Here is a 23,309-nt window from a genome sequence, read left to right as displayed (position 1 = left end):
TATAAACCTACTCGGTGCAGTGTTTAAAGGGAACGGTGCATTCATCCCAGTTAAGCTAATATGCTGTGATGTGTTTTTGTGTCTTTAGAGAAGAACAAATGAACCATATTATTTCTCTGAACTGTCCAGGAGAGAACTGGACATTGCAGAGCACACAGTTTTGGGAAAAATTGGAACTGGAGTGTGTTGGGATCATCCTGCAAGTGGTAACCAATGCTGGTTGAAGACAGAGTAGGGCTGTGGACAGACTGATAGGATCAGATCTGCTGAACTAGGGCAGTTTAGCGCATAGGCACTCAAGGTGTAATCTGTATTCTAGTATGTTGGTTGTGAGCAGCTCAGGTTGAGAGCTATAACAGCAAAGGATTGTGAGGCATCCAGGATTACAGGGCAGGCGGTGGGTGGCACAACCCCTCACTGGTCTGGCATTGGACCCGAGAATGTGACACATACTGTAGAAGCAGTTATCAATTTAGACACTTTGAACCATCAGCAGAAATTGTCTAGTTGTTCATGGCAGCTTTCCATGTGGATTGGTGGGTTGTCAGGTTGGTGAGTGATCAGTTACCAAAATTAATATTAGTACTTACTAGAGATAAACCAATGGAAAGAATATATTGTGTCTCTCCGATTTGAACATCAGGGCATCTCTCTCACTTTAGGACACACAAAAATTGCAGGGCTCAAAAAGCAGGCAATGATGGTTCTTGAGAGGAAGCATGAATTTAGCAGGGCTGGGAGTCATCAGAACTGGGTTATGTTCTTAGTTCTGTCGTTGACTTCCTGTATGAACTTTGATTAAGTCTCTTAAAATCTGTGCCTCAGTTTCCCTATCTGTATAATGAAGCGTCATGCTTTAGACCAGGGGCGGCCAACCTGTGGCTCTGGAGCGACATGCGGCTCTTCAGAAGTTAATATGCGGCTCCTTGTACAGGCACCAACTCCGGGGCTGGAGCTACAGGCGCCAACTTTCCAATGTGCTGGGGGAGTGCGGGGGGGAACAGGGGCTCACTGCTCAACCCCTGACTCTGCCACAGGCCCTGCCCCTACTCCCCCCTTCCCGCCCCCTCCCCTGATTGGAGGGGCTCCCTGTGGGCAGGAGGCACTGGGGGCTGCTAACGTATTACTGTGGCTCTTTGGCAATGTACATTGGTAAATTCTGGTTCCTTCTCAGGCTCAGGTTGGCCACCCCTACTTTAGACTGAGGTAGGTAGTCCCGGATTAATCAATTAAATAAATTTATATGAGGCCATAAATGTACATGATGTATACTGAGGACAATGCCAGATATCGGGAAGGAAGGATGGGTTAGTGGCTAGCACATGGGACTAGGATGCAGGCAATCTGGGTTTGCTTCTTAACTAAGCAACAGTTGTGTTGAGTGACTTTAGACAAGTCAATTAATCTATAGGGTTTAGGGTGACCAAATGTCCTAATTTTTGGGGAGGAGGGATAGCTCAGTGGTTTGAGCATTGGCTTGCTAAACCCAGGGTTGTGAGTTCAATCCTTGAGGGGGCCATTTAGGGATCTGGAGCAAAAATTGGGGATTGGTCCTACTTTGAGCAGGGGGTCGGACTAGATGACCTGATATTCTATGATTCTATAACAGATTCCTGTCTCAAAGGATTTATAATTTAAAGGCACAAATGAAATACATGATAAAACATAATAGTAAAGTATGGCAATGATAGCTGAACGCTTCATGTATCTTCAGAAGTTTCTTGTTGGAGGAATCTTATATAAACAGGGGCACTATTTTAGGCATGTGGAAAAAGGCATGGAGTTGAGCAAGCAATGGAGACAAAATGGTTAAGCAAGAAAGCATGTAAGTGTACATACAACACTCAAGTAAATGTCTGTCCTGCAATTCTTAATAGTTGCAGCAACATTAATGAAAGCTGTATTTGAACAGATCATTTGATTGTTACAGTCATGGTAAAATCAGTATTCATGATCCCAGGCTTCCTTTTGGGAATATGCATTTAATTTATACATTGTAAATAAAGCAACTGCAGGGAAGAACAGGCCAATAGTTCAATAGTATTAACAAATGACTTCCATAGCACTGCAAATTTACACCACATTTCAAAGAGTGAAAAAAGTTCTCTGCCATCAAAGAACTTGGGGATTTAGATTGTAAAATCTAAATCCCCAAGTTTTCCGTGAGATCTCCCTGGGCAGATCCATGCCTGTGTGAAGATCATGGTCTCTCTCATTCAGTGGGCACTATGAATACAGAATGGAGAAAGTTTGCTAAACAAAAGTTGTAAGAGCTCCCTTTGCAGTTGAGTTTTTATGCAGATGCACACAATCTAGGTAAGAAAGGAAAACATCCTTTAGTTAATTACAGAAACACCTAAGAGGGGTCAGTGGCTTTCCAACAACCTTTTAAACTTGATTAATTGGTAGCAAGAACAGCATTAAATCACCTTGTCATTAATCCTTATTCACCCCACTGAAACTTGACTCTTATCTGTAATTTAAAGGAAATTAGCTTTTAAGGGGACCCCTATAGGTAAAATCTGTACAATATAATCTTAACCATTGTAGAATTAACTCACTATATACAAGCCAATAGTAGTTAACTATTAGTAGTAAACAGTTGTCAGTCTGGGATCCCTTCTGGTTCTATCTTGATGACACGTTTGTTATGGATTGACTTTATTGATATTTCAAACAGCCCATGAGCTAGTAATAGTGGTTATACAAGGTTTCTTTCATAGAAACGTAGGGACTCCTGAGTCTCTGGATGGAAAGAACACCTGTATGCATGTACTTCTACATTAAAGTTAAACTTATAAAGTAATGGACCATACTTAAGGTATCTGTTGTTCACTGTAAAAAGAAAAGGAGGACTTGTGGCACCTTAGAGCCTAACCAATTTATTTGAGCATAAGCTTTCGTGAGCTACAGCTCACTTCATCGGAAAGCTTATGCGCAAATAAATTGGTTAGTCTCTAAGGTGCCACAAGAACTCCTTTTCTTTTTGCGAATACAGACTAACACGGCTGTTACTCTGAAAATTGTTCACTGTGTCTTTGCAAAATTTCATGGGGCTGTTTGTGAAGCTTTTTTTTTAAAAAAAAAATCTGGTAGCTGTTATGGAACTACACTTGGTCACTTAAGTAGTATTTCAACAGTGGTTTGCTTGACTTCATTGGGAGCTCTGCACATATGCAAGAGCTGATTTTGGTCCACAACAGTTCAGTTAATAACAAGGTTCATCATCTTTTTAATTGTGAAGCCAAAGAATTAAAAAGAAAAGAAAAGTTGTTTGTAATTAGCTAAAGAATGTTTTTCTTTCTTAGCTAGATTGTGTGCACCTGCATAAAACCAACTGCAAAGGGAGCTCATTACTTTTGTTTAGCAAATGTTCTCCACTCTACATTCATAGTGCCCACTAAATACCAGGGGTTAACATTTGATTCCTGTAATTTGTTTTTTACACTAAAAATAACTTGGAGTACTGAAGCAAAGTTTTATTAGAGATTTATCTCAGCTGGAAAACTCAGATCTGAATCTGAACATAGTTAAAATTTGAGAGTGTTTGGATCTGTGGTTTTGGGTTGGATCTATCTCCATTTACTGTCAGGTTTCAGAGTAGCAGCCGTGTTAGTCTGTATCCGCAAAAAGAACAGGAGTACTTGTGGCACCTTAGAGACTAACAAATTTATTAGAGCAGAAGCTTTCGTGGGCTACAGCCCACTTCATCGGATGTAGCCCACGAAAGCTTCTGCTCTAATAAAATTGTTAGTCTCTAAGGTGCCACAAGTACTCCTGTTCTATTTACTGTGGTATGACTGAGTGTCAGACTGTCAGGTCCCATAGGGAGCTGCAAAGCTTACTTACATTTTCAGTTTGGTGGCATAGTAGGTGGAATTCTTTAGCTCCAAATCAGGGGTGTTAAAGGCTGGGTGGCTCTCTGAGGGGGCGACAAGAAACCTGGGTGAGAAGCCCATTCAAGCTACTGAGTGCATTCTCTTAGGGATCTGCTAGCTGATTTAAAAAATAAAGCAAACTCCAGAAAAGGAGTGAGTGTTTGGACAGTATCCTATGGTTTGTGTATCAGGAGGAGAGTAGAGGCAGGGGATGCAATGATGTGGGGACTCAGCCCATTCACACATGGCAAAGATAAATCATTTTAGCCTGCTGTGATTAAAAAAAAGACCTGTGTTTCACATCATATGTGGAGAAGTTAGAAAAGAAGCACAGAATACGGAAAACACACTGGATTTTGAGGAAGATGTATATTGCATTTATCCAGTTCTTCAATCCCACCAGATTCCAGTATGCTTTATAGAATGTAGAGTGATATGCTACCATAGGTATCACTTCAGCCCCTGTAGAAGGTAGTAATTAACAGCACATAGCAGTGTTTTAAAATATTTTAGGAAAGGAAGTGAAGAGCACATGCCTACTGGAAACTACAGTGGAAAGGTACAGTAGATGCAGTGCAGTTACCCACGATGGAATTTATCAGACATCCTTCTAACAAGTGCTATGGGTCTATTAATGCTCCTTTTACCATATATCTACCATATATCTTAGCTGAAAGGTGGAAGATCCAACAGCCCACTGCCCTCTGGTTTCATAACAGAACCAGAGATGAGAACACTATCCTGTGTGTGTTTGGTGTCCCATCCGCATAGTAACTCGGCCAGACCTAGATTAACTTGTCAGTCACAGGCTCACAGCATAATGCCATACCTTTTTCCTTTCTAAATACTGTGACCACTTTTTTGTCTTTTAAGAAATGGAATTATTTTTATGTGCATTTCTAATCAATATAAACACAGAAGGGCTTCTTTTCCATTGTGTTGTGCTTGAAAAAAGAAAAAAGGTCCTCTATCCTTTCAAAGGAAAGTAATTTAAAGAGACTGCACTAACTGTAGCCTACCTCATTTCTGAATAATAATGAGTACAGATTAAACCTTGCATTTAAATCTCAGATAATCAAAACGTTTGTTATGTCAACACTTTCCTAATTTCTGCATATAGTACACCTCCTTGGCACTTACGAGAAAATAACACTTGAAACCAGTGGCCACAGTTTTTCATTATCTCTTGAACAAAGTTAAGCTAATGTAATGAATTTAAAATTTATCCAGGTGCTGAGAAGCATCTGATAAAGTATGACAATGCAGCATTTAGATTAGAGCTTTTACACCATGTGAATAAAATAGTAAGTGTTTAATATGACTCTTTTAATCAGAAAGCATAAAATACAGTAGTAATTATTTGTCCACTAAAGTCAAAAGCTAATTGGGACGAAGGGGGGAAAAACCAAAAACCCAAGATGCTGGTATTTTGTTTGGTCATATGGTAACGGCTGGAAATTTCAGAAAAGTTTGAGTTTGTTAAAAGGTAGATTTTGTTGGAAGGAATAAATGCAGCATTGTGTTTGTCAGTTTATTATAGCAATGGAATTTCATTCACACTACTATTCGTTTGCATTGTGGGAGGAAGAGTAAAATAGATTCTCTAACTTAAAATGTCACTGTCAATTCCAGCTGCTGGAATTCTCTGTCATTTGTTGGCTGGATCTGGGAAAAGGAAAGTGGGGCTATTGGTCAGCCCTGCTGTCCCTAATTGATGCCCCTTGTGGTTTCTTTTTACATCTTTTCCTTCCTTTTCTCCTAACAACCAGGCCCTCACCACATTTTGATGCTTCTCCATCTTTATTTGTAAAATGCAGTTTTAGTCTCAAATACGTAAACCATAGTTCATCCCATGCTTTGATCTCACCTGAATTCCTATAAATTCTTCACCCCCCCGACTCTCCCCTCTTTAGTCTATCCAACATGATGTTAAAATGCTCTTCTTTCCTCCTGCTACAAAACCAAACATTTCCCTCTTCAATTCCCTTGTATTTTTCTGCATAAAATTAAAATTCCTATTCTTTATGACCTCTTTCAAGGAGTTGCACAACTGCTGTGTCTACATCTCGGCCTTCTTTTCCCCTTACTTCCCTGTGACGTTCCCCAGGGTATAATCTGGACTGATGGACAGCTGTGTCCCCTCAACTCTCCAATCTGGGGTGCCTTTTACATTGCATCGATATGAGAACAATCACTCCTGGTCCGTTTACATAGCCTCTAGTGTGCAAAATTACTCCCTCCTGAATATATATGAGTGGTTCTAGCCAGCCACTCCTGAATTATATTGCAGAGTGACATCAGCAAACTCCCAGTCCCAGACTTTTCCCCAGAAATGTGCGTCTTGTACTACCCAGCTTTGTCCTTTTAGATGATACAAGCTCATAGAAAGTTCCTCATTTCATTAGTAGAAAATGATATGCACAAATCTTGCTATATCAAATGAAAGCTCCCAAACACTTCAGTCCAAACACACTGGCTTAGATAAAACAATAAAACAAGTTTATTAACTACAGAAAAATAGATTAAGTGATTACAAGTAATGAGACATAAAAATCAGAACTGGTTACAAAGAAATAAAAAATAAAACGCAAACGAATACCTAACTTAACAAGCTAAATGAACTTAAAGCAAATGGATTTCTCTCACCATATATTCATAGCAGTCTGGCTGGATTCCTTCAGCCAGGACCACTCCCCAGTTCACTGATGTTTCCTTTGTCTTTCAAACATTGTTGATGCGGTGAGTAGAGATAAGTGGGGGGAGAAAGGTGAATTGGGGCCTCTATTCCTCATTTTTATATCTTTTCCTCCTCTGAGAATCACCTCCGCTGGGGTTCAGGTGACAGCAGGTTTGTTTGCCAAGATGTAAATTTCTTGCTCACACCCTTCTTTCTGCCAAAGAATGGCCGCTTAACTAGGTGATAGTCCAGCTAATTTTTCTTGACACCTGGCTGAGGCGGTTAGTTTGCCTTTTTGTCTCTGAGGAACTGGTTTAGGCTGCTTCCCCAGATATGGAATATGCCTTAGTAACATCATACAGTAGAATCTTATAACTTGACATACAATGTTGCCACACATATTTTACCAAGACAGTACTGACCAGTGAATTACGAATTTTCAAATGATACCTCACAAGACATACGTCTACAAAATTTATCATAAGGGTGCAGGCTGTCACACTGCCACTTGTACTACATCACCAACCAGTTCCCTCTTCAAGTCCCTTGTCATCTTGTCTTTCTCTGCATAAAACTCAAACTCCTATTCTTTCTTACCTTTTTCAAGGAGTTGCATAACTGCTGTGCCTACATCTCAGCCTTCTTTTCCCATTACTTCCCCCTTTCGATGGCCTTGTTTGCAGTCACATACATGCTTTTTGTTTCTTTTCATGCACCACATAGGTCTCCAAGGGCTGCACCAATTACTTACTCTCTTGCTACAAATCCCTCCTTAGAACTCACTTCCTACTTTTGACCTCTATGGCTGTGCCCTCCATTCTTCCTCTCTTCTATGGCCTTCCACTTAAAATAGATAACTAAAGAATCAGATCTTACAAACTGCATTTATAATACAATCTGATTTATCTTTATTTGTTGTTGTAACCCTCATCCCTCCATTAATTTGGTTTCTCTTAATTTTCTCTGTCTGTCTAATTTATGGTTCTGAATTTGGTGCACAGAGGAATATGAGTACTGCTCTTCTATTAAAATGGTGTAGCCAAGCATTCTTCTCCACACCCTGCAAACTCAGGTCATTTGGGATAGGGAGCAGGATATGGCCCTGTCTCCTCCTACACCCTAGCTGTGCTTTATGCAGTCTTTGCTGTGAATTAAGCAAAACAACTCCTCCCCCAACCTTTGCATAAACCAGTCATAATCTGGCCCTTAGATCATAAGCTGTTTTGGGCAGAATTTCTCATCTTACTCCTGTAAAACTCCATGAGTGAACGTGGCGCTAAATATTAAAAAATGCTGTCATTGTTACTCAAAGTGGCAGAATTTCCTAGTTATGGAAGTTTCTGTTAGTGGTCAGGAGCAGCATTCACAATATGACTGTTGTGCAGTTCCTTATTACCATCCAGTGAAATGTTAAAAACAAACGAAAACATTTATTAATCTTCCCTTCATAAATATTGCAGTGACTGAAAATGACTTTGGCCTCCTGTGACTTATTCTCCCTCCCCTCAATTGTGAAGCTTAAAGTATTATCCCACTGCTAGTTGCTCCGTGTATATTGTATAATTTTCTATGTTACTTTTTAGGAAGACCTTTGAATGTAAAAATTTGCTTTTGTTCTACCGCAACCGCTTTTTTTTTTTTTTTTTGTACCTAAAGTAGAGAATAAAATGCTTAAATCTCTTCTTTCAATGACACCTACAGGAAGTGACTTTTATTATGTGGAGAGGATTCACTACCACTAATATGTCCTGAAAATCTATGTTAACAGTCCATATTTGCCACAGCTAAAGAAGACCTCAGCTCTGTGTCTCTAATTAAAGAAGGCAAAGTGCTCCTTAGTACCACAGTGGGGTGTTGGTTCACCCCTGGAGGAAAGAGCATCACATACCATCAGAATAGTGAATGCTAGTATAATGTATTTGACGTGCTGGTATTAGAAGCTATTTGTACTAATAACACTGCAACCTAAGCAGTTTAAAAATAAAAGTTTACTGTCTCCTGTTAATCTGTCAAGTCTATATTTTGTGATAGATAAAGGTCTAGTGTAACTTTGCATGCTTTAAATGTGGCTTTAGTTGAACTATTGCTTTTCAAAATATTTCCACTTACCTCTGAAGTTATAATGATGGCATTCATTCCATTTGAATATAATTGCCACACTTTGCATTTTATTCAGGTAATGGGATTTAAGCAAAGAATTCATCTTAACTATTGCTTTCCTGCCTAGTGGAACGTGCTATCTTAGATTCTCTCCCCCCCCCCGCCGCTTTAAATGCCACCAAGCAAAGAATCAGCATTGTCAGTCATGGTGAAATCAATCCATTGATGCTACACTGTATACTTAGGAAAGGACTGATCTTTACAATATTTGTGAACTACTAAATAGAAATATGACAAGTGTGTGTTTGGAAGACCATCTTTTACTGAAAGCTACCTATGTTTCTGGATAAGGTAACAGGCACAATTTGTAGTTTTTCACATTGTGGTACATTTAATCCTACTGCATATGTGGCACCTTTGCCTAATTATCATCTCTTTGTGCCATTTTCCAATCTGTAAGGTGAGAAAAATACTTATGTCTATGTCACAGGCTTTATTTAATAGATATTTGTCAAGTGTATCGAGATCCTCCAGAGGTTGCATTATTAATGCTAAGTACTAACAAGCATCTATTCCACACAACATAATAGCAGTGAGTGTCTTGGTAGAATATGAATGGCACGAACTACCATTTTGTCTTTCATAAAGTCATACTTAAAACACCTGGGAAGATGTCTCTTAAAAATTAACATAAGCAGCGCACATATAATTGCACTGTCAAGAGTTACATGTTACAGATAGGATGATGCATTGTGGGCAACACTTTCAATACCGCCATAAGTCCCATTTTCAAAATTGACTTTTGCATTTAGGCTTGTAGTCACTTACAGTACTTTTGAAAATGTTATCCTGTATGTCCCTATTGATGTGAACACAATGTATTTGTATCCCCTTGGCAGGACAACGTATCACACTCAGTCTAGTACCCTTTGCCCAGTTGTGTAGATTTGATTCTTGAAGGTGGTTGTAGAAGGGCCAAGGTCTACATAGCTGAACAGAAACACATCTCAGAGTCCTGAGTCAAACAAATAGATCCCTTTGTGGGGTTCAGGTTTACGTTATAGCTTTACTTCTGAAGGCAAAGTAAAATAGCCTAATAAAGTATCTAGCCACATTCACTTCATTAAGCCAAAGGGTCTTCGAGCTCAAGCTGTAAAATGAGCACCTTCTATATTTCCAGAGCTCCTTGTCTTGACATCTAGGCAAGCTCTTTTTTCTCCCTGAAATGAACTCAGTGCTATCAGTTACCTAAGATGTAGCTTAGGACCATAGGCCTTTCTCCAATTACTTTTAACTTAGGGAGCCATTCCCAGATGGGAGGCAGAAAACTTAGCTGGAAAATATGGCTGCGATTTAACCTTGAATTCTCCATGCTATTGTCTAGTTCCCTTGGGATATGACTGGGGATGGATACTTATCACTGTGGTCTATTTTGTTTAAGAAGGAAGACTATTTTAAATGAAACATCACGACTGGATACGGTTCTTAAAATGGATACCGATACGGTTCTTAAAATGAAAGATGCATGACTCCCATTCAGGGCCATTAGTGAGAATTTTAGGCTTAAGGAACTCTGATAGTGCTTCAGTCCATTCTCCATCCACAGACCTCTAACACCTTTCTCTCATATTCTCTATTCTTCATTAAAGAACAAATTAAAATATATTCGGGGGTAGCTTGCAAACAGTAGCCTTCACTCTTGCTACTGCCTGGTGTTAGCTACAGTGATGAGAATCATCCTTTGATGCCGATGTATTCATGTGCTCTCTGCTCTGCAGTGACACACTGGCTACACTCAGTGAAGAGAGCAATGTGCAAATCAAAGGCAGTGCAGCTGAGGATGGGCCCTGAGGCATCTATGGAGCATTATCAGCTCTTTGCACGCTAGTTAGCCATTAAAGGAGGCTGGGGGAGCAGCGCATACTACTGGGCATAAGGGATGTCATGGCTTTTTAATTTTTTTCTGCCTGGATCAGTGTCTTCACTGGTTTCAGAGTAACAGCCGTGTTAGTCTGTATTCGTAAAAAGAAAAGGAGTACTTGTGGCACCTTAGAGACTAACCAGTTTATTTGAGCATGAGCTTTCGTGAGCTACAGCTCACTTCATCGGATGCATAGCATATCGTGGAAACTGCAGAAGTCTTCACTGGGTGTCTTGAAATACTTGGGTCCCTGGGGATTGTCTCCATCTTCAGCCTTGCTCCTGAGCAATTTCAGTGATACTAGCATCTAGTTTAGCGTTGTTTCTTCAAGAACTAGGTCCTTGACTGATTGTAGAGGAAAAACAAAGAGAAGATTGCAAATGGCTTTTCATGCTATTAAAGCTCTAAATAACCTTGGCACTTGGATGTATGTCATGGGAATAAGGGGGAAAGCCTTTGAACCATAAAAAGCTTCAAATACCGAAATGCAAGATCAAGTTGTCATACCAGCCGACTTGTAGCGTCTGCTCAGTGCTAACCATTTACTCTAGTATTCTTACGTGTCATTGAGAGAAAATTGTTAATGGGGTGCTAGGCCACCAGCCCTTCCCTACTGTGTATATGTCTGGTTATTTCACTACTGCCACCCGTCTCTCGATTATTTTTACGTAGCAGTGCCTGTGATTCTGTACTGCAGGTGAAACCTGCCAAGCATATAAGCAGTGCCTTCCCCAATGAGCTTGCAATGTAAAAGCATAGCAGATACAATACAAAACTCTCACAGAATGGTGAAGGTTGCATTATGGCCAAAATGCCAAATGAGAGCAACTACGACTGCCTATGTGACAGCAAATTGACATTAAGGAAGCCAGACTGTAGAGATTAGGTTAGAACATGGCATCTCAAATGGAGGGGCGTGACCCACAGGTGGACTGCAAGGGGGCTGATGGCCAGGTAGCAGTGTACTCACTGAGAAAGTAGTAATATCCCACATTTGTGAGGCCCCACTAGGAACCAGGGAAGGAGAGTAGCGCCTTAATACTATTTAAAGCTGTTGTAAAGAGCTTCACAAAGGAAGCCAATTGCACCTTAACAGCTACTTCCCTTCCCCTGCTGTTGCCACCACCTTTGCTCCATCCCATCCCCTCTGCAATATTGATGCTGCTCCTTAGCCCACCTCTTCTACTGGTGCTGGCACAGCACTCGGCCATAGAGGAATGAAAACACTGCTTCAAGATCCTGCGGAGCTGCTTTGCAGACTCTGGAACCAGTACATCCCCTCATCCAGCACTACTATCACAGGTGAACTTCCCTGGCCAGTCAGAATCACCAGTCTGAACATCTTTCAGTACCTACCATTCCCCCCAGTGACAGCCACACTCAGCAGTTAAACCATCCAGTTTCTATCTTTGACCCCAATCCTCTCAGGACTGCAGAAGATTATAGGTTTGGATGGGCTCCGGCAAGAAAACACAATGGGCGGGCGGGTGGGTGGGTAGAAAATGGTTGCAAACTACAGGTCTAGAATAATAGTATTTAGTGTTGAGTTCTGTTCCCCAGTTCACAATTCCAGGCAACTGCACCTATGTTTCCCCTCCGTGGTCCAGCAAGGTGGGACCCACTCTAGGCTCCAGGTTCCTTAGCTATCACCTCTCTTGGGTGGAGATGTATGTCTTTCTCCCTTCTGACTGGGGTATTTCCAGGCTGGACAGTTGTGTGACTATACTGTGACATCCCCGGCAAAAGAGTCTGGTTAAGCAGGCCTGTCTCACTTCTCTCCTCGTAGATGGTACACAGTGTAATTACTCAGACAGAGCGGGGAAAGGACCCTGGCTTTCCCACATCCTGTGTGATTGCGATAGTCACTGAGCTAAAAGTTATAAGGGGGATGTCTTCCTCCTCATTCTTTCTTGGAAAAAAAGGCTAATGGGGCTTAGAAACCTCACTCCAGGAGGCAAAGAGTCCTGTGGCACCTTATAGACTAACAGACGTATTGGAGCATAAGCTTTCGTGGGTGAATACCCACTTCGTCAGATGCATGTAGTGGAAATTTCCAGAGGCAGGTATAAATATGCAAGCAAGAATCAGGCTAGGGATAACGAGGTCAGTTCAGTCAGGGAGGATGAGGCCCTCTTCTAGTAGTTGAGGTGTGAACACCAAGGGAGGAAAAACTGCTTTTGTAGTTGGCTAGCTCCAGGAGAATATTCATGGCTTTGAATCCCACGTGGAGAGGGGTGCCTGATTTAGGCACCTAAGTCCTTTTGAGGGGTGTAGTTTAGGCCTCTCTCTTCTGCATTTCCTAGTGGCTAGCTTATGCAGCTCTCTGTTCAGGATGCTGGCTTTTGTGAATTCCATCCTTAGGGGCCTAAGCCTGTCCAGGCATTGTATAGGGAACTCAGATGCCTAACTCAGAGTTGTGAATTCCACTAGGCAGCAGGGCAGCTAGCATTGCAGCACCTAAGCCTCCCTTGTGAATCCCACACTATGATTTATAATTTGTCATCTGAGGACTACTTGTAAGATGCTGAGAGAGGTCACAGTATGGAAAAGATTAAGAACTGTCAGTTTTTTTGACCTCCCATTTAAGCAGCAAGACTGTCTTGTGTAATAAGGGCTATTTATAAATTGCTCTATTAAAACATTCATATCACACCAGAAATGTACACAGCATGTTGCAACACAAAATACAAAAAAAAGCCAATGAAGGGATTCAATGGGACAAGATTTTAACAACTATTCTTGTACAGACTAGAAGGTTTAGAGGACGATATGCTGGCGAAGTGGTCACAATAGAAAGGCAAAGTAATAGGACCCTAGAGAAGAAGAATCCAATGTTTACTGAAGTATCAAGCCATATGGTTGCAGCTTTTCTTTCACAGTTACAACTAGAGCTAGTAGAATTTTTTCTTTTACATTTTCTTGAATATTTTTACTTTTTCTACCAGCTCTAATTGTAACACTGATACCTGCCATTTCAAGTTTAGCCAGCACAAACCTCTTAAATTGCAGTATCTATCCCAAAAGACCTTGATGTACCAGTTTCTGGCAGAAAGGTTGTAATGGGGAGAGAGACCTAACAACCCAAAGTCGAAATATCATAAGCTCATGTTGGGAGTAAGTAGAGCACAGTAATGGTATTTGGAGTTTATGAAACTCTTCACTTGATATCTAGTCCATTAAAGGAAAAGGCTACAAGACTGTACAAATTATGATTTTAATTTTACTGGTTATGTAAATACTCCTCAGCTGAATACAATGAATACAATTTAATTCCAAACAGATAAATAAAGTAAAGGTCAACAGAACGTAATTATTCTTTGTAATACTGTCACAAGATACACTGCGCATGCAGGTGCATTCTAAAACTATGAAGTACTGCAGTAAAACAAATCAAAATGGGACTAGAATAGATGTTTTCTGGGCCAATGGCTGGAATGTGCTTCCCAATCACTTTTTATTCCCTTTTTAATTTTGCAGTAAGTTTTTCGGCATTGAGTTTAAAACTGGCAGATGGAATGTTTAAAACTGTGTGGCTGGGCTTTGAAGTGTCTGCTTTCTCCTGTGTCTTTGATGTATTCTATAAGTCTTACATCTGTAAGGCTTACTGCCAAAAGCAATGAAAAGGAAATTAAAGGGGCACTCAAGTTAATCATTGAAAAAACGTCCCTTACCTGGCAGAGGTTTTGAAAATGTATCCTGTCAGTGGTGATTTTCTGCAAGGATGGCCTCTAGGCTTCATGTGGTATCTTCATGACGTATTTCTTGAATACTTGGCATGTAGGACTTTTCTTCTGCTGTTGAAAAACTGCAGTGCTTCTTCTTTTCTCACATGGAAGATAACAGGAAAACAGATGTACCCTGCAAACCCTTCTGCTGTATCATGCCCTTGGCTGTTTGTAATATTGTTAATTGATTTATATCTTTGCTGAAGTCCTGCAATATCATTTATTTTTTGAGGTAGGTTGCCCTGTTCTAGCTATCTTTTGGTTTCTTTAGTAGGAGCTCCTTAGCTATAAACCTTATAAATATGCCTTTTAAATGTTTTTGGTTGTTTCCTGGGCATAAGTTTTGGTCTAGCATTCTATGTACTCTCTCTGTTTCTAAGTCAGTGCCTGGGAGTAGTTGAAGGAACTGTGAAGTAGGACTTGCCGCATAGAGCCCCTTGGCCCTCCTTTATTGGGTTATTTCACAATTGGCATGGATTTCCCTAGCTTTTTATTCAGAAATATCCTCAGATATGCTTCTTGAAAGCCTCAAACTTGATCATGTTCTGCAGTGCTAAGCTACAGATTCCTGATGGTTTTCCATTCATCTGGGTTTGGGTGATGAGGCTGGAGTTTGTTCTGCATTCCTGGACTTTCTAGACTTTGGAGCCAAATTCCTATTTTACTTATTTAGTTATGAGGACATTTCTAAATTGTGGAATAAGGGGGTTCAGTACAGGATCACTTCCAGTCTCTGCCATGACACGCTTCACAAGTCATGACAAGGCTTAAAAAATGGAAAAAACTTCCAAAGAGCTCACATCTCTGCCAGCTGTTGCTCCTGTCCCTGGGAGGAAGTGGAGGAGTGAGTTGGAGGCTCTGCTCCTGCATCTCCACCAGCCACCACTTTCTTTCTCTAAAAGGATGGGGAGTGAAAAATTGGAAGCCTTTCCCTCTGCTGACTGTTGCTTCCTTTCTCTGAGAGAAAGGAGGGAGCATGTTAAGAAGCTCTAACCCTTTGTCTTTGTTTCCTTTCCTTTAGGCAAAGTAAATTTAAAAAAGAAAACTTGGTGGCAGTAGAAGACTTGATACCCTTCTTGTGTTGCATGCGTCTTCCAAGCCATTATTTTCTAGTCTCTTTATTTCCCAAAGCAAGGGATGGAAGTCTGATTATTTCACCAGGCACAAACAAGGATAGATGGGCAGTGTCATGAAATAATTGTTTGTCTTTTCAAAGAGCATAAAAGCCAAATTGTAGAGGCTGGAGTTGCACCTGCTTACAGTAGCTCTGAATTTTGCCCTTAATGTGTCTAAACTTTCCAAGGGATAGGGTAAGTCTACTTGGTAACTCAAATTACTGGGTCTTTAGGGCTTCATTTAATCTGTGTGCCTGGTATCTCCTATTTACTTTAGGTACAAGATAGTTACAAAATAAGGGTCAAATTCTGCTATCAGAGGTGCATGTTCAACTCCCAAGGTTTTTGGTGTATCTGCGAACATTTGTTTTAAGGTTTATTTATAAATGTTATAAGGCTTTTGAAAACAAGAGAAATGGAAATGAAGGAAGGGGCATTTCACAAATAAAATGGCTTATCTTACAGATGGATGAACAGAAGCACCCAAATATTAATTTTTTGTTGCAAGTTCAGTAGTAGAACTAGGCACAGAACTATGGAAGGGTTGGAGCAGACTCTGCACACCCTTCTCTTATGCGAAATAATACACATATTAGGGCCCAACCCTGAAAACATGCACATGAATAATTTACATATTTGAGTAGTCCTACTGAAATCATGAAACTGCTCACATGAGTAAAGTTATGGGCATCTTTGCATGGTCAGGCTTCCCAGGTATAATCTGTCCACTCAGGACAGATTGCTCACAAAAATTATTAAATGAAATAGTCATCTCTGAAAGAGCCTATTCTCTGGCGTAGTTGAAGCAGCGCACCTCACAGGTGATGGAAGATTCCCTTTCTAGGGTTATATATTTGTCTCTTGTGACTAGAAGGTGAGTCACTAGCAGCATCCAAATACACTAACTCTGGTATTTATATGGAATGATCCATAATACAGGTCAGATATTATGGGTTCTAGTTCTGCCCTGGGATGCAGTTCTCGTTGAAATCAAGAGTCCACCTCAGAAAACTGAACTTTGTCTTTATCACTTTGGAAGCTCATGTTTGCATCATTATAGGAGGGAATTAAGTATTTTCACCCCAAATTTACAGAAGGGGACACTGAGGCACAGAATGATGAATAACTTGCTACATAAAATGGAACCACAGTGGGGATTAGAATCCAAAAGTTCCTATTTTAGTCCTAAGCATAAACCTTAACTCTTTCTTATAAAGAGTTGAAACATTTTAATATTAAAGAACAATGTGAAAGAACTAATTCCAGGAATCTCCCACATCTATTCACTGAGGCCCAGATCTACACAGATATTTAGGCTGCTTACTTCAATGAATATCAGTGGAAGTTACGAGCCTAAATACCTTTGTGGATCTGGGCCTCAGTCCATCCCTCCCAAAAATCAGACTTACCAAAAAAAAAAAAAAAAAAAACCCCAAAACCCACAACCTTTCTCTTTTAGCAGGGCTGGTTAAAATAAGAGGCCACCTTACCTGCCTAGCTCACTAGTGAACTTAAGCTGTTTTCATGTAAACTCAGGCAAATTGGAGAGGGAGGAATGCCCCTTTCATGGGTTCTTTAGGAATTCTCCTCCCAAGGACCCATAAAGATTGGCAAGGACAAGAAGGATTCATTACACATCTTCCTACATCTCCAAGAGCAGCATAATAAATTCTCTTCATTCTGACCTGTTTCAAAAGAATGATGGAGAGGTTTGATATGCAAAGGTACAGAAAGCAGGGACAGGTGTTTCTGGCCCAAGATTGTTCCCTAGTTAAGACTGAAGGGCTTCTACACACTATTCTCCCATCACCAATTTAAAACGGAAATGAGGAATTTGTTATCACTTTAGTCTGAAAGGAGCTTCCTTCTCACACCATGCTCTGATGTCGATGGGTGTAACACTAACGCTGACCTGGGTCAGGTGACTGGGACAGGAAGGTAAAAAAATCATACCAATACTCCTGTGTGACAGAGTAACCTTTATTGTAATGGGAGATGAAGGCTCTTGGCCCTTTTAGTTTGATAATATTTATTTTATTCTTCTTCGAGAGATGTCCCTGTGGGTGATCCACTCCAGGTCCTGTGCCTTTGCTCAGAGAATTTTACAGCAGTGCCCATACGGATTGTGCACGCACAATGCCTGCCTCGTTGTCTGTTGAAGTGTCTCGTGCGCGACTGGGACCCCCACAGTTCCTTCTCAGCCACCCCATGCCTGAGACAGAACTCCGCAGTCCCATTCATACTTAGTTTTTCAATCAGATTAATTAATAGTTATTTAGTGTAATCCAGTTTAGAGAGTTAGTTCTTTTTCGTACTAAGTTTTCTTTCTTTCTTTTATTAAAAAAATATATATATATTTGACCTTTCAACCCATAGTTAGATACTAGCCCTGTTATGCCAGGCTTACCGGGTTTCAAACGGTGCACCTCATGTAGAGAAGTGATGCCAGTGTCAGATGGACTCTCACAATGTGTCTGCTGTCTGGGTGAATCTCATGATCTCCAGAAGTGTGTCCATTGCAGCAAACTTAAAGCAAGGGCATGAAGAGACAGGACCTGAGGCTCAAACTCGTTTTCATGGAGAAGTCTCTGAGACCAGCCTCTGACCTGGGACAATAGTCCCTTCAGTCACAGACTCCTTCGCCACCTAGGTCCCCAAAATCGACAGGACCAGCAAAAAGCAACCTTCTGCGTTGCCTCAGAGAGCACAGACCAGTAATAAATGGTCACCAACGAGATCACTCTCATGGGTGCTGATGGCATTGCACCTCAGCACGTACGATACCAGAAGACGGCACGTACAATACCACAAGATACCACAAGACAGCCGCCATCGGCACCCACCGCCCCAGTACGGAGGTGAACGGCTCCAAGTTGCTGGCCTCCACCATGGTACCGCTGGTGCCTCTGACAGAGATGGCACTGGTGACTGCTCCTGCCTCGCTGCCACTTCCAAAGACCTCTGGAACCCCGGTGCCCACACAGCCCTCTGCATGACGGTGCAGATGACACTGCTTCCCACAACACCCACACCATCGGCGCCGTGTCCTTTCCTGCACCACAGGGATTTGCTTGTCTCATCCACTCCACAGTCTCCTCTCTTGGGTACTGATGTTTCCTCGAGACATCGGCTCCACATCAGCATCTATCTCCAATTCCATCGTGATTCTCCAGTGATGAGGATGATGAGGCTCAAGGGTTATTCTCCCCTCACCACTCTTCCCCCCGTTAGAACACCCATGGCCACTGCACCACCCAGGTCTCAATCATCCTATGACCGTGACATCACTTCCTGGTATGGACAGCCATGGCTGGGACCTCCCATGCCCTATCGGGGACGTTGGTCTTATTGGAGCCCTTGGGGGTCATATAGAAGATGCCACAGCAGATACTACCTAGTCCTCATAGGGAAGTGTCAAAATCCCCACCTCCACCTTCACACAGAGCGGAGGACATACAGGAACAGAGCAGGCAGTAGATACTGCCCCAAGGGGGAGAGCAGGGTGGCCCGGGAGGCTAGCGGGGGGCCTGGTGCCGGCAGCAGGAGTTGGGCTTGCACCCCGCACTCACCGGCCCAAGCATGTATTTCTTTTTCTTGCCTGCATCCCACCGGGCTTGGGCTCAGTCTCTGCAGCAGCAGCTGCGAGCAACCTGGCCCCAGCCTGCTCCGCTCTGCCGGCTCCCGGTGTCGCCTGCCATCGCAGGGTCCTAGCACCCCCCTCCACTAGTGCCAGGGCAGGCTGACCCTGCCCTTCCACCTCAGACAGTCCTTTCCCTTTTCTGGCAGTACCCTCTACCAGCACAGGGGGCCCCCTCACCCCTAGCACAGGTGAGTGCCCGTCAGTAGTCTCCATCATCCCTCGCCTGTTGCCCAGCACTGGTGTCCCCGCAGTGCCCCAAACCTCCCCCTTGCACTGCCCTTTCTCCCCTCTCCCAGCACTCGGTGGGGTCCTCCAAAGCCAGGGCCAGCCCTTATCACCCCCCTGCCTCAGGGTCCTCCTTGCCTTTCAGCCTTGGGGTCCCCCTCCCTGCAGTACCAGGACCTGGGGTCCCACAACTCTGCTCTCTCCACCACCCACCAGTACTTGGGTCCTCCATCCATCTGCTTTTCTGCCTCCCATCCCCCAGAGAAAACAGCTCTTAGAGCCCCTCCTCCATGCTGGAGGGTTCTGGGTTCCCCCAGCACCAGGGCACATATAGGCCCTCCAAGAGCCACCCAGTTCCCAAGACATGGGCTCTCAGTGTTGCGAATGTGTAATTACATTAAAAAAAAAATCCATTGAGGGTAGTGAGACCACATGCACCTGGGAAGTGAGTTTGCTGCAAAGAAGTCTCCAGGAAGGTGGATTTCAGAATGTAAGCGGTGCGACACTGATCGTCATCGGTGAGTTTTTTTTAAAAAATTATATGAACTTCATTATAAATATAAAAAAGAACTACAATACAATATAACAGCATTATAATTATACAGCTGGGCACTATCAATATTTAACCTGCGGCCAGCAGCTGCCCTTGAAGTTCACTGTAACCAGATTTCACCTGTATAAAAAAATGTTAAGGGGGGCCCCATACAGGCTGACTTACCCCGGGCCCCACACTGCCTGGCGACGGCCCTGAATACAGGTATCAACCAGATACCCTTCCTACCCTCAGCAGAGACCATACGAGCAGCAACAACAACAGAGGTGCAAAGACAAAGGCGACAATGCCATCGCCCACCATCAGCAACGGCGTCTAAGCCCTTCTTCCAATAAAAAAATTTGAAGCTTTGGTTGAGGGCCTAGAAGACCTCTCACTGGTTCCAACTCACAGTACTATCATCCATCTCTTTGCAGACCGTTTAAGAAGAGAAGGTTACTCACCTTGTGCAGTAACTGAGGTTCTTCATGACAAGTGTCCCTATGGGTGCTCCACTACCCACCCGCCTCCTCTCTACTTTGGAGCTGGATACAGGTTCTGGGGCAGAGAAGGAACTGGGGACAAGGTGATGCACACAACACTTCAACGTACAACAGCGCGCGAGGCAGGCACCTTGCGTGCACATGACCTGTACGGGCGCTCCTGTAAAACTCTCTGAGTGAAGGCACAGGTGTGCACCAACGCCTGGAGTGGAGCACCCCCAGGGACACTCATCTCGAAGAACCTCAGTTACTGCACAAGGGGAGTAACCTTCTCTTCTGAATCTTCAGAATTCCTTGAAAATGAATATGAGGAGAGGTAATTCTAATCCTTTCTAGGTTTAATGTGGTCATCTAACTCAAATGGCCAAGGAGGTGTATATTCAGACTTCTCCACTCACGTAAAAAATGTGAATCATTGGGCTGAGGATCAAACAGATGCAATCTCAACCGCCAAAACATTTTTTGAGAAAGCCTGAAAATAGAGGTGTGGGGCTAAATACTGAGGCGAACAGAGTAGTATCAATGGAGTTAATTTGCGTGTATATTGGTGTAAATGATGTGATTTTGACTCTTAGCCCTTCTCAGCCTTAATATAGTATTTTATATAATATGCCTTACTTTGATGGTTCTGGCTGTTTGGTGAGCCAGAGGGCTACAGACACATTTGGAATGTCTGTGCTTGCTGATTACAAATCTCTGAGGTCCTTGGAAGTATACTATTTATGAGGAAAAAAATCTGGTCTGTATATTTTGGTTTTACCCCAAAGGTTATTCTTTTAAGTTTATTTATCTTGGCAATAATACCTAAAGTACAGAAACCCACAAAAATGTACTAATTCCTTATAAATTAATTCAAGCAAGCACATATGTATTTGTACACTCCTAAGGTGCAATGGCCTTAGGTGCTTTTGTTTGGAAGAACAATGAAACAAATGTTCTGATTTCACTGAGTGGTAAAAGGCAGGTATATTCTCTCAGGATCAGTGACTTATGCTAAGTTCAGTATGATCTTCCGGTAACCTATGCAACATAAACCTTTGCTCTCGCCCGTCACATAATTAGAAATAAAATCTGAACATATTAGGCACATTTTTTTGAGTGGCCTATCCCAACACCAAAAGTACAATATGGTCATAATCCCTTCGCCAGCATAAAAAAAAACAAAACAACAACACTATCGCAGGTATCACCTGGTAGTGCAGTTACGTATACTCTTCAAAGTCCTTTTCTTAGTGATCTTGGGAAGAAATACCATGTGGGATGGGAGCTTTGTTTTTCAAGGTCTGAGTAGCAGGAACTGTGCACAAAGCAAAAGCGTTGGCTTTCTGCCTTGGTCTCTAATTGGGGTTGATACTTGAGGCAGAGTTTCTTCCTGGGACCCTGGAATTGGCAAGGGGCAGAGATTCGTGAAAAGAGGGATTTTCTGCCAGTTTTTGACCACCAATGTTTCAGAACTGGCATAAATAAAACCCAGAACTTGGAATATATCTGTACTCCATGTCATTGATTCCTCCTTCACTAGGAAGCCCTCACATCTGCTATCACTCATCAGAAGGGCAACCATACTTAGTTCTTAAAAAGACTGAGTAATTAGGGCTGATGTGGATGAAGTGATTATAGCTGGAGGAGTGGAGAGAGATTAAAATCTACTTTCACATCCCAGCCAAAGTGGGAAGCTGCAGCCCAATACCTTTAAGGCCATGCAACTCCGTTGAAATCAGTTATTTCAGATTCACAGTGGTATATCTGAGAGCAGGACCTGGTACAAAGTCTTTACTCACTTTTGCAAGCTGTGCTTGAGTCTCCACTGCCTCTCACCTTGCACAGTCAGGTATAGGAGTACAAAGTGGATATCAAATGCCACCAACCTGATTTGGTAGAGTTTTATAGCCACTTTACACATGTAAATTTTTATGCAAGGTGTACAGATTCATTAGTGATACTTGTAGTGTAGTGGTTTCCAAACTTGTTCCGCCACTTGTGCGGGGAAAGCCCCCTGGCGGGCTGCACTGGTTTGTTTACCTGCCGCGTCCGCAGGTTTGGCCGATCGCGGCTCCCAGTGGCTATGGTTCACTGCTCCAGGCCAATGGGAGCTGCTGGAAGCGGTGCAGGCCGAGGGATGTACTGGCCGCCGCTTCCAGCAGCTTCCATTGGCCTAGAGCAGCGAACCGCGGCCACTGGGAGCCGCGATTGGCCAAACCTGCAGATGCAACAGGTAAACAAATCCAGCGTGGCCCGCAGGGCCTTTCCCTGCACAAGCGGCAGAACAAGTTTGGGAACCACTGGTGTAGTGAGTTGCTGAGCAGCATTTGGCCCTTACTGTTGAAATTAGCCTATTTAGTCTTATGGAATCTGGAGTTTGACAAGAAAGAATGAATGAACATATTTAAATTCACTTCGGAGTTTCAGATTTTCTCTCGAAGTCAGTAGTTTGGGCAAGGGGTTATTTCTGTCACTGACATCAATCTGGGAAACAGGACTGGCTCTAGGCACCAGCAAAGCAAGCACGGGCGGTATTCCGACCATCCTTTTTTTTTTTTTTTTGCTTGGGCAGTTGCACTCTTGGAGCTTGGGGTGGCAAATTTTTTGCTTGGGGGGGCAAAAAACCTAGAGCCGGCCCTGCTGGGAAATACTGCTAATGAGCTCCCAAGGCTTGTGCCTATGATTGCTCCTCTTCTCCCGCCTCTGTAGAGCTTCCAGCTATATGTTCTCCTTTCACTGCAGCAGTAGCAGTTTGCATGTGTTTTTTAACTAATGGGGTAGAGAGACTATTGGTTTTTAACAGGCATAAGTGTTAGAATAGCTCCTTTTAGCTATTCTGTTTGGTTGTTGGCAAACCTCATAATGTTAAAATGGGGCATGTGGGGAAGAGGACTATAAAGGGTTCTAAGTACTTATCACCTCTTTACCCAGGACTCTGTTCTGCATTTTCTTCAAGTTCTTTGTGTTTTGGAAGTATGTAGCAGAGATGTTAGACTTGCAAGTTCCCTTTT

General features: G+C 42.5%; 1 protein-coding gene across 6 annotated transcripts in view; it reads left to right on the top strand.

Moving 5' to 3' along the window:
• The window catches only part of ARVCF (ARVCF delta catenin family member), a 448,905-nt gene that overhangs the window by 43,835 nt on the left and 381,761 nt on the right, over positions 1-23,309 (top strand). The window lies entirely within an intron of this gene.

This window comes from Chelonia mydas, chromosome 15 (genome assembly GCF_015237465.2).
Source record: "Chelonia mydas isolate rCheMyd1 chromosome 15, rCheMyd1.pri.v2, whole genome shotgun sequence".
Taxonomy (NCBI): domain Eukaryota; kingdom Metazoa; phylum Chordata; order Testudines; family Cheloniidae; genus Chelonia; species Chelonia mydas.
Note: the sequence above shows the minus strand (reverse complement) of the source record. Positions and strands in the feature narration are given on the sequence as shown.